Here is a 17364-nt window from a genome sequence, read left to right on the forward strand (position 1 = left end):
GTCATGATGTCAGGAGGAGAATGGAGGCAGCAGGAATCCACAGACTGAGAGTTATATAGTGGGAGGGCCAGGGTACCCAGCAGCACAGAGTATATCAGGAGCGGGGGTTTGTGTCAGTAAGGACAGGGCTGCATGTGACAGGGACAGTGACATGATGTGAGGAGGGGGATGGAGGTAGCAGGAAGCCACATACTGAGAGTTATATAGTGGGAGGAGCAGGTCCCCCAGCATCACAGACTATATCAAGAGATGTGTGATTTGTCAGTGAGGACAGGGTTACATGTGACAGGGGGCAGTGTCATGATGTGAGGATGGGAATGGAGGCAGCAGGAAGACACAGCCTGAGAGTTATATAGTAGGAGGAGCAGGGTACCCAGCAGCAGGGCCGGATTTGTGCCTAGGCCCGTGAGGCACGGGCCTCAGGGCGGCACCAATCAAGGGCGGCACAGCAGGCTGACGTTCTTTTAAATAGCAGCATGGCAGAGCAGGTGGGCAGCGGCAAGTGACAAGCGGCGGCGCCAACATGATTCATCATATGTCGGCGGCAGTGCCACTCATCACCCGCCACTGCCCACCCACTCTGCCATGCAGAGTACATCACTGGCTATCTACGACGGTCCCCCTGCACGTCCGGCTCTACCGCTGGGTGAGCTAAACTGAATTGCTCTGGCTCACTGCCGCCGGCAGGGAAAGCAACTAGGCTTAGCAGCGCGAACCTCCCTGCAGTCAGTCAGTGTGAGAGAGACTGACTGAGTCTGCACATAAAGTTAATTCACCCTCCCTCTGTCTGGGTCCTCCATACAGTTAGCAGTCCAGTAGCAGTATATATATATATATATATATATATAAACTTGTTTGTGTGGCCGGGCACATCCTCCAAAGCATCAGTACTTGCCGGGTGCCTTCGTCTGTAGGGTAATGTAGACTTCTTTCGAGCCTGATGATAATACGGATGTATTGAAACGTTGCCGTCTCAATAAAGTTTTCTACGTTTATATTGACCTGGAGTGCCGTGTCGTACATGAAAGAAGTCTATATATATATATATATATATATATACACACACACACACATACATACATACAGTTTGAAGGGCAGCATGTCCCAAACGTCAGAATATAACTTGCCCCGGTGCCAAGCCAAAACGTTACCGCAGTAACCTGGATACAGTGGAAGACAGGCGGCACCCGGAGTCTGTTCAAAATAAAGTATGACAACGCTGTTGTTGCAGTGATCAAACGTTTTCGATGCTATTTATTGCATCTTCATCAGGATATAGATATATATATATATATATATATATATATATATATATATATATATATATATATATATATATATATATATATATATATATATATATATATATATATATATATATATATATATATATATATATGAAAAGGTACCTAATACCGCGCCCTAATAGCCCAAAGCAGCACCCCTGAAGGTCCCCTGTTACCTGGAACCCAGAACAGATGTTTTTCACTGTAAACTACAGTCTGATCTTTAGATCAGCAATATCGGACAACGATTATGCTAAAGGCTTGAGGTTAGGCTTTAAATAGGAGAGAAATACAGGCGCCTATTAGACGCCCATTTGCGTTCCAGCTGGACAAAATGGCGGCGGTTTGGAACGCATAGCGTTATTCGCTGTGCAGTTCACTAGGTTCTTTTCGTATTTTTACTCTGCTAGGAGAATATATCCCTTTAACCCTTATTTGGTCAGGTAACTGGGGTAAACTTAGTTATCTAATTTCCACCATACTCATAATATATTGATAACAGGGATTTCATCCAATAAAATATAAACAGGAAGTGACGTTTTTCTGAGTAGTGCTATATATAGCCTTGGGTTCTCTCTGGCTGTCATTCAGCATTTGGACACACTAGAGTGAGCACCTTGGCCATCCAGGACTATGTAAGTATTTTGCTTTGGACTTTTTTTATGGAGGCTACTATTGCTCCTTTTTGGTTAATTGCTGTCTCATAATTGATTATGTCTGTATATATACTGAATGGAATTACTTTGATTTATTTTCAAAGTTGTTTGGTTGACCCTTGATGTTAACACCACTTCACATAAGGTGTGGAGATACAGAATTTCTGGAGATTTGCTATTGTGTATCTATTTCCATCAACATTTTTTGAATGTTTTTGCGATATGTAAGTCCTCGAATTCATATACTTTCAAGGGTGATGGTGATGGTTCAAATTAATGGGTTTTGTGTAAACCCTAACATTTCCATTGTATGTATATTTTTTATTATTCAGATATGCATCTGTACAATTCTTATTTGTGATGTTCTGACAAATACCGCTTGTTGGGGATACTTTAACACTTATCGCTCCAAGAAGGTACCAATTTTAAAAGTCCTCGATAATTTTTTATGATACGTTATTGTTGCTTTTTCTTTTTATTAATTATTGTGCTTTTGTTGTTTTTTAATAATATTTTTAATGATTTAAATATTAGTTTGGGCTGCACATTGATGCAAACTATGTCCTATCAATTGTTCATTCTCTCCATTGTCCTTCTCTCCTCCTCCAACTTCCTCTTTTTCTCAGATTTGGTACAAATCAGTATTTTTATTGTATGTTTATTATCATTTTTTAGTGCTTTCCGCACAAGTTTTCAATCAAGACATCAAAACGCCCCTGATGAAGTCACGCTGGTGACGAAACGCGTTGGGCCTTCTCTCAGATTGTAAAACTAATTGTGATATCATAGTGTAACTTTGTATGATATTAACTTTTTAGCCATTGTTTGTATTAAATATTTGTACTTTGGAATCGTTACCAGTTGTATGATTTACCTTAGCGCACCCTGATTCTTATCCCTGATATATATATATATATATATATGTAGAAAAAAACCAGAGAAGCGCACAGATGAGCGGTATAAAAGTATCACTTTACTATAATAAAATAGCTCACATACATGTAAGTTTAGAACAATATGTAGGCAGAAAACCTGCAATTCTTAGCCCAGGCGACAGAAGTCCAGCAACAGCACGATGTGATAACACCAGACCGGTGTAGGAACTTGCAGCCGGGACCAGACAGATCAGAGGACGTCAGCAGCATCAGCGGGATGTCAGCGTCGGCCAAGGATCCTGCCCCAACGCGTTTCGTCAGACGAAGTCATACCCTGACGAAACGCGGTGGGGCGGATCCTTGGCTGACGCTGACATCCCGCTGACGCTGCTGACGTCCTCTGATCTGTCTGGTCCCGGCTGCAAGTTCCTACACCGGTCTGGTGTTATCACATCGTGTTGTTGCTGGACTTCTGTCGCCCGGGCTAAGAATTGCAGGTTTTCTGCCTACATATTGTTCTAAACTTACATGTATGTGAGCTATTTTATTATAGTAAAGTGATACTTTTATACCGTTAATCTGTGCGCTTCTCTGGCTTTTTCTACATGTCTCCCTGCGTGGGTTATGGTGATTCCCACAACTGAGTAAAGCTGCACTACATGTGAAACTAATCTACGGACGGATCTACCTAAATACTGGAACTTTCTTGCGCAAATATTGAAAACTACTGTATGTGTATATATATATATATATATATATATATATATATATATATATATATATATATATATATAGACTTATACCTTAATAATGATTGTATTAAAATAGGGGGGGGTGGCCAAAAATGTTGTGCCTAGGGGCGGCCTGACCCCTAAATTCGCCCCTGTATAGCAGAACACTGTCCTGTGTGTATGTTTGTGTGTTAGACTGAGTGACCCCTGTGTGTGTGTGTGTGTGTGTGTGTGTGTGTGTGTGTGTGTGTGTGTGTGTGTGTGTGTGTGTGTGTGTGGGCTGGTTGTGACCCCTATGTGTGTGTAGGCTGGTAGTGACCCCTGTATGTGTGTAGTTTGGCAGTGACCCCTGTATGTGTGTGCTGGTTGTGACCCCTATGTGTGCGTGTGTGTGTGTGTGTGTGTGTGTGTGTGTGGTGTGTGGTGTGGAAGTAGGCTTGCTGACACTCCCGTATTTTGCAGAAGACTCCCGTTTTAGCCGCCAGTCCCCCCCTATGCCCCCTATAGCCCTCCCAATACACCACAGCAGAGCATGCCTAAGAGGCCTGCCAAGCAACGCTGGCCGTGGTCAGCACAAGAGCCACCCAGGCCAGCAAAGCCTGCTAGTGGTCAGGCACCAGGGAAATATGATGAAAGTGGGTGTCGCTGCACTGGGCCATGCCCACTTTACTGGAGACCACACCCACCTTCTTTGTTGCCCCACCCCCATCCTGGGTTGGCCGCGTAAGATGATCCTCATTTTTACCATGCTCAAGTTGTGAGCTATGGAATCTCCCTAAAACCAGTTTCCAAAAGTAGGCAAGTAGGTCTCCTGTCCTTGCAGTTCCTGCTTTGCCTCTCCTTCCTCTGGCTCACACAAAGGGCTGGGAAATATACAGAGAAGGGAGGGAGCAGACAGGGAGACATACAGTCAATGGGGGCAGAGTGGGGGACATTCAGAGAAGGGGGGGGGTCAGGCTGTGGGACATACTGTATACAGTGAAGGGGGCACAGTGGGGGACATACCGTGTATGGGGTCAGCCTGGAGGAAATACAGAGAAGGGGGGGCAGTCTAGGGAATATACAGTGAAGGGGCAGGCTGCGGGTCATAAAGTGAATGGGGGCAGAGTGGGGGACCATTCTGATGTGACTAATGATTCAAAGAATGTCAGGCTGAATGGTCGGCCCCCCACATTTCACCTCACCAAAACTGGCCCTCGTCGCAAAAAGTTTGGACACCCCTGACCTAAACTATATCAACCTTTTTCATGTAGCTACCTATTGCCTGCGAGCAATAGTGCTCAATCATTGACCAGATACAGATTTACCCGTCTGATCATTTCTAAGTTTATTATTTTTGTTTTATTTAAAATTAATTTTATGCAGATGCACAACAATATCTGTTATCTTTCTATAAACAGAGCAAGGGTTTGTACCAGTCGCACAGGGAAATATAGTATCGTTTTCATTCAGGTGGACCCTTGTATAGGTTATTTCGTGTGGGATTCACTTGAGTCAACCTGTAAGGGTGTGCTACCATGAGACATAAATTTTGAGCATACAGAGAAAGAGAAAGCACAGAATGTCCAGTATGGTGCACCTTTGAAAGGAATGTACAATAAAATGTAACTTTTAATAAAGGATGCTTTTAAAAGATTGCGAACATAAAAACACACTAACAAACAGATAAACACAAATAGTGATTTAAAAGAGGAAGAATTCCTCATGCAGTGTGCCCCGGATTTGTAATACAAATGACAAATTGGAAATTTTTATTATAGATGTCTCCTGGTGTGTATGCACCACGGAGAACCCCACTTAGAGGTTTGCTGTTAAATTCAAGAACAGTTGTACTTCATGTGTAACCCTGAAAATGAGATCTACCATGAGATCGGGTTCACATGTATCGACTTTGTGTGTGCTGAAGGGAGATTGACTACTAAGTCCTATTATTTGTGTGATACGAAATCCCTGTCAGCGCAGCCGTTGTATCAATCACTGGTATAGATCGATTGACTTGATATTTACACAGACAATAATTCGTAAATGATTGCAACCTTTTGATAACCCTTCTTAGACAATGAGATCCACTGTGGGATCGGGTTCAGGATTTTGCGCTCAAATGGTTTTACAGAGAGGCTTTGAGACTAATACTGGAAATTACTCCCGGCGACCGCTCGCAGTGTGTCCCCCCTACCCCCTCCCCACTTACCATTGTATTTTGATTATGTTTGGTTGCGCCTAACGGGTTTTCCGCCGCAGACGGAACCCCGCTGCTTACGGATCAGGTTGTGACGGCCGTCACCTGACTTCAGCAGCACTCTGATTTTTCTGAGGCCGTGCAAGGGCACATACCTCAGATGCGCCTCACTGACAGAGTTTAGGCGACTCTTTGAGACACGGCTACGGTGACCGCCATCAGGGCAGGTAACTGAGACGCTCTCCACACCCTGCACCGGGAGTAATTTCCAGTATTAGTCTCAAAGCCTCTCTGTAAAACCATTTGAGCGCAAAATCCTGAACCCGATCCCACAGTGGATCTCATTGTCTAAGAAGGGTTATCAAAAGGTTGCAATCATTTAAGAATTATTGTCTGTGTAAATATCAAGTCAATCGATCTATACCAGCTTCACTTTTCCGAGTTTGTAACATAGGGATCAGACCACAATTCCCACTGGTGACTTAATTAGTACCTGAGTGATTCTGATGAAACCATCTGTGCTGAAGCCTGGATATCACTAAAACCTGCACTGTTGGTGTGCCTTGAGGACCATGGTTGGGAAAGCCTGATGTAGATCTCCAGATCTTCATTCACTCTCAATGTTTAGCTTAACACAGGCATGTCCAAACTGTGGCCCTCCAGCTGCTGTAAAACTACACATCCCAGCATGCCTTGCCATAGTTTTAGCATCCCCTAATAGCAAAACTGTGGCAAGGTATTATGGGACTTGTAGTTTCACAACAGCTGGAGGGCCATACCCACATCTGTGTGCTACGATGTGTATGCTAAGGTAAAGCAGTACACTTTAACATGGCACAGATAGGTATTTGTTTCACAAACTTAAATGTTTTTTGAAAAGTAGACAAGTATGTCTCAATCTAAATTTAGCCTCTAGGAGAACTGTGTCTACTAACAACCACATACAGAGTATCCGTACACAGGACATTTCAAACTATAATTGCTATCATTTGAAAGTTATCAGCAAGCAGAGCTTTGATTCCAACAATTAATACAGTCTGGGGTATGGGTAAAAACCGGAACAGGACAAAAAAAACCCGAACCGGACATCAAACTCTGCATTTTGCATAACTCCCAACATGACCCTCTCCAGTAGGGACACAATGCTCTGTTTCTGGACTTTCCTCTAAATGTATGATTGCCATTATCTGTGGTGAAATGCCTTTCTTATTAGTAAACCTGTTGAAAACAGGTGATGGCAATCATACATTAAGAGGAAAATCCAGAAGCAGAGCATTGTGTCCCTCCTGGAGAGGGTCATGTTGGGAGGTATGATTTTGGAGCTTGTGGCATCCAGTCCGGGGGGTGTCCTGTCCCTGGGGCTGCCTGTGACACCTGTCACCAGGTAGAGGAGGAGGAGTACAATAAAGTCTCCCTGTATGGTCAGGGTAAGTAGCAAAAAACGGACGGTCTGGACCACAGGGGGAGGCTGTAATCTCCACTCCCCTGGGTCCCTGGTGAGATCACAGGGCACCCCTCCCGAACCTGACCCTACAAGCTCCGGACTGCAGATTTTGATGTCCTGTCCGGCAGTCCAGAGTCTAGTCCAGGTCCGGTTTTTACATACACCCTACAGCCTGTTCTAGGGCTGATGCTAGAATAAGGATTGCACTAACAAGGAAATGCAAAAATAATTAAGTACTGTAGGTGAGAGTCATATGCATTGGCCCTTATTCAGACCTGATCACAGTACAAATTTGTTCTCAAAATGAACAAAACAATGTGCACTGCAGATGGGGCAGATGTAATATGTATAGAGAGAGTAGATTTGTGTTAGTTACATACCTCCCAACATGACCCTCTCCAGGAGGGACACAATGCTCTGCTTCTGGACTTTCCTCTTAATGTATGATTGCCATCCCCTGTTTTCAACAGGTTTACTAATAAGAAAGGCATTTCTCCACAGGTAATGGCAATCATACATTTAGAGGGAAGTCCAGAAACAGAGCATTGTGTCCCTCCTGGAGAGGGTCATGTTGGGAGGTATGGAGTTATGTTGTTTCTGTGCAGGGTAAATACTGGCTGCATTTTTTTACACTGCAATGTAGATTTCAGTTTTAACACACCCCACCCAAATTGAACTCTCTCTCTCTGCACATGTTACATCTGCCCCGCCTGCAGTGCACATGGTTTTGCCCATTTTGACCAACACCACACCTACTACAGTACTGATCTCGGAGATACAGTAAGGGTTTTGTAGTTTTGCATTTAGCAGATGTACATAATTATGTTAATTGCTGCATTTATAAGATTAAATTATTTTAATCTATAAAACAGGCTTTCCCAACCACAGTCCTCAAGGCACACCAACAGTGCAGGTTTTAGTGATATCCAGGCTTCAGCACAGATGGTTTAATCAGAATCACTCAGGAACTAATTAAGTCACCTGTGCTCAAGCCTGGATATCTACAAAACCTGCACGGTGTGCCTTGAGGACCGTGGTTGGGAAAGCCTGCTATAAAAGATAAAAGATCATTAAAAAGATAAAAAGATCATTAATAACTTTACAGGAAATGTTGTTATTGGCTTGAGTTCTATGAAAGATACCAAACCAGCACAGCCACATAGTTCCTATGTAATATGCAACACACATGACTACCGATGCATGGTGAAGAGATAGACAGAGAACAAGAAATACATGTACAGTAATGTACAGTATATAGGCATACACTCCAACATGACCAATTCCATTCGGTACACAATGCTGTGTTCCTGGACGTCCCTGGTAATGTATGATTGTCATCACCTGTGTGGAAACACCCTTCTCTTTAATAACCTAGTTCCACACAGGTGCTGGCAATCATACATTACCAGGGAAGTCCAAGAGCAGAGCATTGTGTACCGAATGCAATGGGTCATGTTGGAGGGTATGTACAGTATAGGTATGTGTATGCATACCTCCCAACATGACCTGTTCCAGGAGGGACACAATGCTCTGTTTCTGGACTTCCCTCTTAATGTATGATTGATATCACCGGTTCTAAACAGGTTAATTGATAAGAAAGGTGTTTCACCACAGGTGATGGCAATCATACATTAAGTAGAAAGTGCAGGAGCAGAGCATCGTGTCCCTCCTGGAGACGGTCATGTTGGGAGGTATATGTATGTCTTGCACATAATAACATACACTAAATGCTACTGTTTACGTTTTTCTATTTAAAATGGAATTTCACATTTCTGATGCATTTATCTCCATAAATGTTTTCCTAGGATAAAATTGGCTGAGGGCTGCTTAAGCCAGAGGACATATAAGAGCCCTGACTTAGGTCACAGAAAGTTCAGCTGAGAAAAAACTTAGGCTAGTGTGGTGCCCCAGGACTTCACGTACACCAGGGGTTAATGTTGAACCCGGGGCTTCGCGCCCAGGAATGACTGGCAGGTCAAAATGGAAGGTGATTGGCTGGGAAGCGGCCAAGAGACTAGGGGAAGGAGGAGTGTCCCAGCGTGTGACGAGAGGAAGGAGGGCGAGCGACTCACGTGGAGAAGAACGCTGGTGGCAGAGGGTGCTCTCCCCAAGCCTCGCGCCGGGCAGGAGCCGTGACCGGAGGGAAGAGGAAGCAGGCGCTGAGTGACATCGTCGGCGGCCGGGAGACGGAGTACAGCGGGAGTCCCTGAATCAGCTGCCGCCCACAGCAGCAGAGGCAGTGTGCGCCGGGTCCCCCACGCCGACAGCGCATCAGAAGACGCCGGCACCTGAGACTACCTCCGCCCGCCAGCACGCAAGGGAGAAGCCCCGGCACCGAGTGCCCGCCCAGCCGGCTGTTTGGCTGTGGACCAGGAGAGCCACTGATTGCGGCAACGCTGCAGCTGCAGCGCCTGCAGTAGTGTGTTCCCTGGTAAGAAGGAGGAGGTCTGCACAGCCCTCGGTGAACAGACGGAGCCCAGGAGCACGTGACGGGCGGGAGCCTGCAACAGAGAGCAGCTTAAGGTATTGACTCCCGGTCCAGCCTCACCGGCATCTTGCCCCTAGGGGCCTCCTCAACCGCCCTGCTGTTTTCCCCACAAATAGCCTGTTTGCCTTGCCCAGTGGTGCCCACTCAGGGTCCCAGTTCCGCAGGCACAGCATCATCAGCCTGCCAGCCACCCTCCTAACAGAGGCTTTGAAGATTATCCCCTAGAAGGGTGCCAGAGCACAGTCACCCGGGGCCCGCAAGGTATTGGGGTTAACCCGGGATCCGGACCCCTCCCAGACTTACTGCCGGTATCTTGTGCCGTGCTGCCAATTACCTGTACCCATGGATATCACGTTTGACAAGGGGACAGCGCCACCTTGTGGCCAAACTAAAGATGCCTTTCCTTGGGGTACTCAGTATAATTTGCCCATGAACCGTGCTTAGTCGGCCCATGGTTAACAGACTTTGCCCTAAAGGAGACATAGAGGCCGCTATTAAACCGGATCATTCTGCAGGACGGTCAGTCTTCCACACTCTTGTGCACAGGTGGTTTGGGGACTAAGTTGTAGTTCAGGTGACGTCACCTCAGGTCATTTGCTAAGAGGTTATACTTGTGCACCAGCTGTTCAGAATATTGTCTATTGTCAAGATTATTAATGTGTCATGATTCATGTGAAGTTGATGTGTGTATATTTCAAAGGTAGCCTTCAGTGTTGACGGTATCGTGTCAACTTGTTGACTCAGTAGTAAACTCAAAGCGGGGTTGTTTTACCCAGAACGCCGTCACGGTACCTTGAACACGTGAAGTCTGTAGGCCCTAGTGGGCACACGCGTAGTGTGACTAGGTCGCTTGTGGTTGGTACTACCGAGCAACGTCTTATTGTTCTATTAGATAAATACCAAGAGTTAAAGTGAATATTGATAACTGTTGTCGCTTGTTAATGTGCCTTAAACCCCAACGACGCGATGGTCAGTGGGCACAGGTTGCCTTTATCTCCTAATAAACTTGAGTTGTACCGCAGAGCGTTGTCCCCTTTCATTGAAGAGTAATCTCCTGTCCACCGGAGAACGGGAAACCCGACGAACCTCAAGGGCCCAGAGGAAGCAAGGTAAGAGGGGAGTCCTTGGTCCACACCCCGGTCAAGACACTAGACTTTTCTGCCTGGATACAAGCTGGTGATCAGGCAGGGACCTATCAGGAGGTTAATGGGAGTAGCCAGAAGTAGGTTATAGAAGTCAGGTGATCATGTGACCTCTTCCTTCTTTTACCATTTTGAAGTGCTTGGAGCTCCTGCGCAGATCTGGTAAGTTAATTTTTTGCTGTGGATTTTTTCCTGATTTTATCACCATGCCTCGCCCAAGACGCACTGCCCCCCCCCCCCCCTCCTCGCCGCCTGGTGGATGCGGCCCGGCCGTTATCTGCGGCAGGGTACCGCCGTCCGTGGGTTAGAGTTGTAGGGGTGCATGGTGATACTGCTCCCTCCGGGTCCCCTATTGGGAGTCCGTCGGTGGGGCTTGGTTTGGCTGCTCCCGGGCCGTTGCCTCCAGTGAGCGTGGTCAGCGCTTCACCGGAGGGCAGTCAGGCGGGCACCTATGTGGGTGCGCCGATGGCAGTTCGGCGGCGTGGCGGTCGGATCCTCGCCGGGTCCCTCGGTGGGTGTGAGGTCGGTGCTTTTACCTCAGGCTGCGCCAGTCATAGGCGCGCGGCCTGAGGACTCCGGCCCGGCGCTTGGGCCTGCATCTGTCGCTCCGGCGACGGGCGCGGCTCCGGTGTGGTCACAGGCCTCTGCGCCGGCTGGCGCAGGGGCTGTGACTTCAGTGCAGGTGGAAGGCGGATTGCTGGCCGCGTCGCAAGCCTCGACGCCGGCTGGCGCGGGGTCTGCGGCGTCAGGGCAGAACGCAGGTTTGTCCTTGTGTTTGCCGCAGGCTCTGGCGCCGGCTGGCGCGGGGCCTGCGTCAGCGGGTCATAATGGAGATGTCCCAGTGGCTGGCATCTCAGCAGGTCAGGCCGCGGCGTCAGAGGATGCGTGGCCTGTGAGTGTATTTCTAAGTGGTGTGGTGGGGGCTTCTCCCCTTGCGGGGAATGAGCCTGCTACACATGCATCAACAATTGACATGTTAACATTTTGCTTGTGTCAACCTTTTATTATTGTCGACCTAGACCAGGCATGTCCAAAGTCCAGCCCAGGGGCCAATTGCGGCCCATGCTGTCATTTCGAGCCTCCCGCTTTGGCCCCCAGTCCCCCCGGAGCCCCGCAAAGCCCTCCCAATCCCCCGGAATGTCAAAGCCCAGTCTGAACATCCAGACTGCACATGCGCTTGTCTGGCGCGATGGGAGCGGAGCTTCGCACTAGCATGGCATTATACTAGCATAGTGATGTGTCAGAGCTGCCGCGCCACCCAGCAAAGCCTTCAGGGACACTGTACCAGGCTACCAGCAGCAGTGGAAGCAGCAGCAGCAGAGTTTGCACCTCAGCCCCTGTCCCCTTTGTGTGTGTGTCAATGTGTGTGAGTACACTGGCATTGTATGTTTGTGTATAGCAGAACACTGTCCTGTGTGTATGTTTGTGTGTTAGACTGGTAGTGACCCCTATGTGTGTGTAGGCTGGTAGTGACCCCTGTATGTGTGTGTAGTTTGGCAATGACCCCTGTATGTGTGTGTGCTGGTTGTGACCCCTATGTGTGTGTGTGTGTGTGTGGTTTGGAAGTAGGCTCGCTGACACTCCCGTATTTTGCAGAAGACTCCCGTTTTAGCCGCCATTCCCCCCCCTATGCCTCCTATAGCCCTCCCAATACACCACAGCAGAGCATTACTAAAAGGCCTGCCAAGCAACGCTGGCCGTGGTCAGCACAAGAGCCACCCAGGCCAGCAAAGCCTGCTAGTGGTCAGGCACCAGGAAATTATGATGAAAGTGGGTGTCGCTGCACTGGGCCATGCCCACTTTACTGGAGACCACACCCACCTTCTTTGTAGCCCCACCCCCATCCCGGGTCGGCCGCGTAAGATGATCAGACAATCATACATTAAGAGGAAAGTCCAGAAGCAGAGCATTGTGTCCCTCCTGGAGAGGGTCATGTTGGGAGGTATGATTTTGGAGCTTGTGGCGTCCGGTCCGGGGGGTGTCCTGTCCCTGGGGCTGCCTGTGACACCTGTCACCAGGTAGAGGAGGAGGAGTACAATAAAGTCTCCCTGTATGGTCCGGGTAAGTAGAAAAAAACGGACGGTCCGGACCACAGGGGGAGGCTGTAATCTCCCCTCCCCCGTGTCCCTGGTTAGATCACAGGGCACCCCCCTGAACCTGACCCTACAAGCTCCGCACTGCAGATTTTGATGTCCTGTCCGGCGGTCCAGCGTCTAGTCCGGGTCCGGTTTTTACATACACCCTACAGTCTGTTCTAGGGCTGATGCTAGAATAAGGATTGCACTAACAAGGAAATGCAAAAATAATTAAGTACTGTAGGTGAGATTCATATGCATTGGCCCTTATTCAGTCCTGATCACAGTACAAATATGTTCTCAAAATGAACAAAACCATGTGCACTGCAGATGTAATATGTATAGAGAGAGTAGATTTGAGTTACATACCTCCCAACATGACCCTCTCCAGGAGGGACACAATGCTCTGCTTCTGGACTTTCCTCTTAATGTATGATTGCCATCACCTGTTTTCAACAGTTTACTAATAAGAAAGGCGTTTCTCCACAGGTAATGGCAATCATACATTTAGGGCGGTATTCTATGAGAATACCTGCGAGGTGCAGCGAATCCTTTTTAGGATTTGCTGCACATTCGCCACGTTCCGGAGCCAGCGGGCTCCGGTATTCAACGTGTCAGGGGCTCGCTGCCCCTGACTGGCGAATATGAGCTCCTGCGGCGAATGCCGCAGGGAGCCTGAGGACGGTGGCAGGCAGAGAGATGGAAGTCTCTCTGCCTAGCCCAGAACGTTTGTGGGGGTTAGGTGGGCTCCCCGGGTGCCAGGCAGCACAGGTTGCCCCCCGGGGGTGCCAGCAGGGGACTGTATATTCACTATACCCGATCGTAACGATCGGGTGCAGTGAATATATGAATATGTAATGAGCGGCTCGGCTCCGGCGCCCCCTGCTGGCTGCTGTGTAAAAAAATAAATAAAAAAATATTTTTTTTTAAATTAAATATATATTCATGTGCTTACAGCACATGAATAAAAGTAGCATGCCCCTTCTCAGAATAAAATTCCAGATTTTTTTACACCAAATGTAAAAAACAAAACACTTTATTTTAAAAGTTCACATTCCACTTCTCCATAAAAAGATAGCGATTGCTACTCGGTGAATCATGGCGAAAAAAACCTTCAAATGTATTCGCCATGTGGTCATTGAATAGGGTGATTCACCGTTTTAGTAAAAAATTCGCCAAACAGCACAAATTCGCCATAAAAACATGGCGAATCAGGCTCATTGAATACCGCCCTTAGAGGGAAGTCCAGAAACAGAGCATTGTGTCCCTCCTGGAGTGGGTCATGTTGGGAGGTATGGAGTTATTTGGTTTCTGTGCAGGGTAAATACTGGCTGCATTTTTTTACACTGCAATGTAGATTTCAGTTTCAACACACCCCACCCAAATTAAACTCTCTCTCTCTCTGCACATGTTACATCTGCCCCACCTGCAGTGCACATGGTTTTGCCCATTTTGACCAACACCACACCTACTACAGTACTGATCTCGGAGATACAGTAAGGGTTTTGTAGTAGTACGTTTATTTATAAGGCGCCGCAAAGTGTCCGCAGCGCCGTACATAGCAAACAAATGACAAGGTAACGTACAGGGTGTGTTGAAAAATACAGTATAAATAGGGGTATAGCTGGTAGAAATAAAATCAGCATCAGTTCAGAAGTAGGTGTCAAAATTGTCGAGGAGACCGAAGATGAAGTAGAGGAAGGGAAGAACAGGACAGGAGCACAGGTGAGGTAAAGAGGTAGGGTGAGTACGTGAGGCAGGAGGACCCTACTCATAAGAGTTAACATACTAAAAATAGGTGGGTGGACGAACGAAAAACAACAGGATAAGTATTTGTAGTTTTGCATTTAGCAGATGTACATAATTTTGTTAATTGCTGCATTCATAAGATAATACCCCTTTCACATCGCACTTTTAAAACGGTATATTGCCGTTTTTTTCCCTTTTTAAAACGTTTAAGGGTGCACTGTGAATGCACCACAGGCAATTTACCGTTTTAAATTAACTGGCATTTCGAACCGTGTAAAAAGCAGAGTCCTACACGGTTCCTTGCCGTTTTTTGTGCAATGTGAATGTGTACAGTTTGTCTGAAACGGTATTTCAGGCAAACAACACAAGCACAAGCACAATTTGTGGCGCCCCCTCCCCTCCTATATGTCACACAGGACACACAATCCCACTGCTATACAATAGGTGCGCGCCAGTGGTGTCCAGGTGTGCACCACTGGCGCAGCACCTCTACGGGACACCTCCCCCGCCGCCGCTGAGCTCATCCTTAAAGCCACAGTCCGGGGGTACAATACAGACTGAGATATTATATATGACCAGAGTATGTTGTCCCCGGTCCCACCCGCCGCATCCTCTCCCGCAGTGTAAGGCCAGCAGGCAGCAGCAGCAGATTGGCACTGACACCACGTGTGTATGACAGCCACATCTGTATATACAGTAGGACGGGGCATTGTCATTGTGTTCTTCCCATTACGCTGACAGCGGCGGGGTGAGCACTGCAGGACGTGGCGGGAGTATAACAGGGCTGTAAATAAAACTACTTAAAAATGTCAGAGAACTTTTTCATTTACCGACCACACTGATAGGAGTGAGACCATCATTATGGTAATATTTTTTACGGCTTCAACCTAGACTATAGCGGAGTACAGTGGAAGCTCTCTGTCACTGCCTAATCACCAATAACTTCTAATCGCACACATATGCTGCCGTACACACACACACGCGCGGCACACATCTCCCCTGCAAGCTACAGACCACAAGCACCCCGCAACCTGGACTCGATACCCGTACGCAACCAACAAGCTGCTGCTCCTCCATATACTCGCCTTCAGCTGTCAGTGGCTGTGCAAAGAGCAGAGAAAATCCAGGGGGACAGGTGTGTGACACAGGTTCTCTGATGACAGGCCGGTGTGCGTGGTGCTGTCCTTCAGCGACAGCAGCTTCTGTACCGTCCAATAGCAGGGAGTGCGGCCTGTGCCCCCCTCTAGCTTCCCCGTGATCCACCCCCCCCCCCCCCCCCGACACAACCCACAGTGGCTCTCACATAGCACTTGAAACGTGTTCTGGATGAAACGTTTCAAGTGCTATGTGAATGACACTTAACCGGTATTTAAAACGGTAATCTGGGTCACTGTTAAGGCTCTGACCCGTTTTAATTACCGTTTTAAAATACCGGTTTTTAAACCGTGTCTGCGATGTGAAAGGGGTATTATTTTAATCTATTAAACAGGCATTCCCAACCACAGTCCTCAAGGCACACCAACAGTGCAGGTTTTAGTGATATCCAAGCTTCAGCACAGATGGTTTAATCAGAATCACTCAGGTACTAATTAAATCACCTGTGCTCAAGCCCGGATATCTACAAAACCTGCACGGTGTGCCTTGAGGACCGTGGTTGGGAAAGCCTGCTATAAAAGATAAAATGATCATTAAAAATATAAAAAGATCATTAATAACTTTACAGGAAATGTTGTTATTGGCTTGAGTTCTATGAAAGATACCAAACCAGCACAACCACATAGTTCCTATGTAATAAGCAACACACATGACTACTGATACATGGTGAAGAGATAGACAGAGAACAAGAAATACATGTACAGTATATAGGCATACACTCCAACATGACCCATTCCATTCGGTACACAATGCTGTGTTCCTGGACGTCCCTGGTAATGTATGATTGTCATCACCCGTGTTGAAACACCCTTCTCTTTAATTACCTAGTTCCACACAGGTGCTGGCAATCATACATTACCAGGGAAGTCCAGGAGCAGAGCATTGTGTACCGAATGCAATGGTTCATTTTGGAGGGTATGTATAGGTATGTGTATGCATACCTCCCAACATGACCTGTTCCAGGAGGGACACCATGCTCTGTTTCTGGACTTCTCTCTTAATGTATGATTGATATCACCGGTTCTAAACAGGTTAATTGATAAGAAAGGTGTTTCACCACAGGTGATGGCAATCATACATTAAGTAGAAAGTGCAGGAGCAGAGCATTGTGTCCCTCCTGGAGACGGTCATGTTGGGAGGTATATGTATGTCTTGCACATAATAACATACACTAAATGCTACTGCTTACGTTTTTCTATTTAAAATGGAATTTCACATTTCTCCTGCATTTATCTCCATAAATGTTTTCCTAAGATAACAGTTATTGCATTATGAGACAAGACCTAATGTTTGAAACAATTACTCACAATTTTCTTGCTCCTCTGGACTGGGGATCCCAGGTGTGTGAACTTGCCACAGAGAGGATGAACTGACTGAGATTAGAGTAAGGTAGGACAACGTAGCACAGCATGTGTTTCTCCCCACCCACTATGGGTATAAGTAACCAGTATGAAGACACACCCCTTATTGTCACATTGGTATGTATGTTAGGTGCACATCACATTCAGTGAATGTGACATAATAAAAATAAAAATGTATCATATAATATTCACTGTCATATGTATGTTTCAATACCGTGACAGA

The 17364-nt window shown here is 46.8% G+C and overlaps 1 protein-coding gene across 1 annotated transcript in view; it reads right to left on the minus strand.

Annotated features, from left to right (window-relative positions):
- Positions 1 to 17099, minus strand: part of LOC146026376 (dimethylaniline monooxygenase [N-oxide-forming] 2-like) — a 133231-nt gene extending 116132 nt beyond the window's left edge. Inside the window, exon 1 of the mRNA XM_083156999.1 lies at positions 17088 to 17099. The gene's annotated coding sequence lies outside the window, so the exon portion shown is untranslated. The remainder of the gene's footprint in view (positions 1 to 17087) is intronic.
- Positions 17100 to 17364: the final 265 nt, after the last annotated feature.

This window comes from Crinia signifera, chromosome 8 (genome assembly GCF_055691185.1).
Source record: "Crinia signifera chromosome 8, ASM5569118v1, whole genome shotgun sequence".
Classification (NCBI taxonomy): domain Eukaryota; kingdom Metazoa; phylum Chordata; class Amphibia; order Anura; family Myobatrachidae; genus Crinia; species Crinia signifera.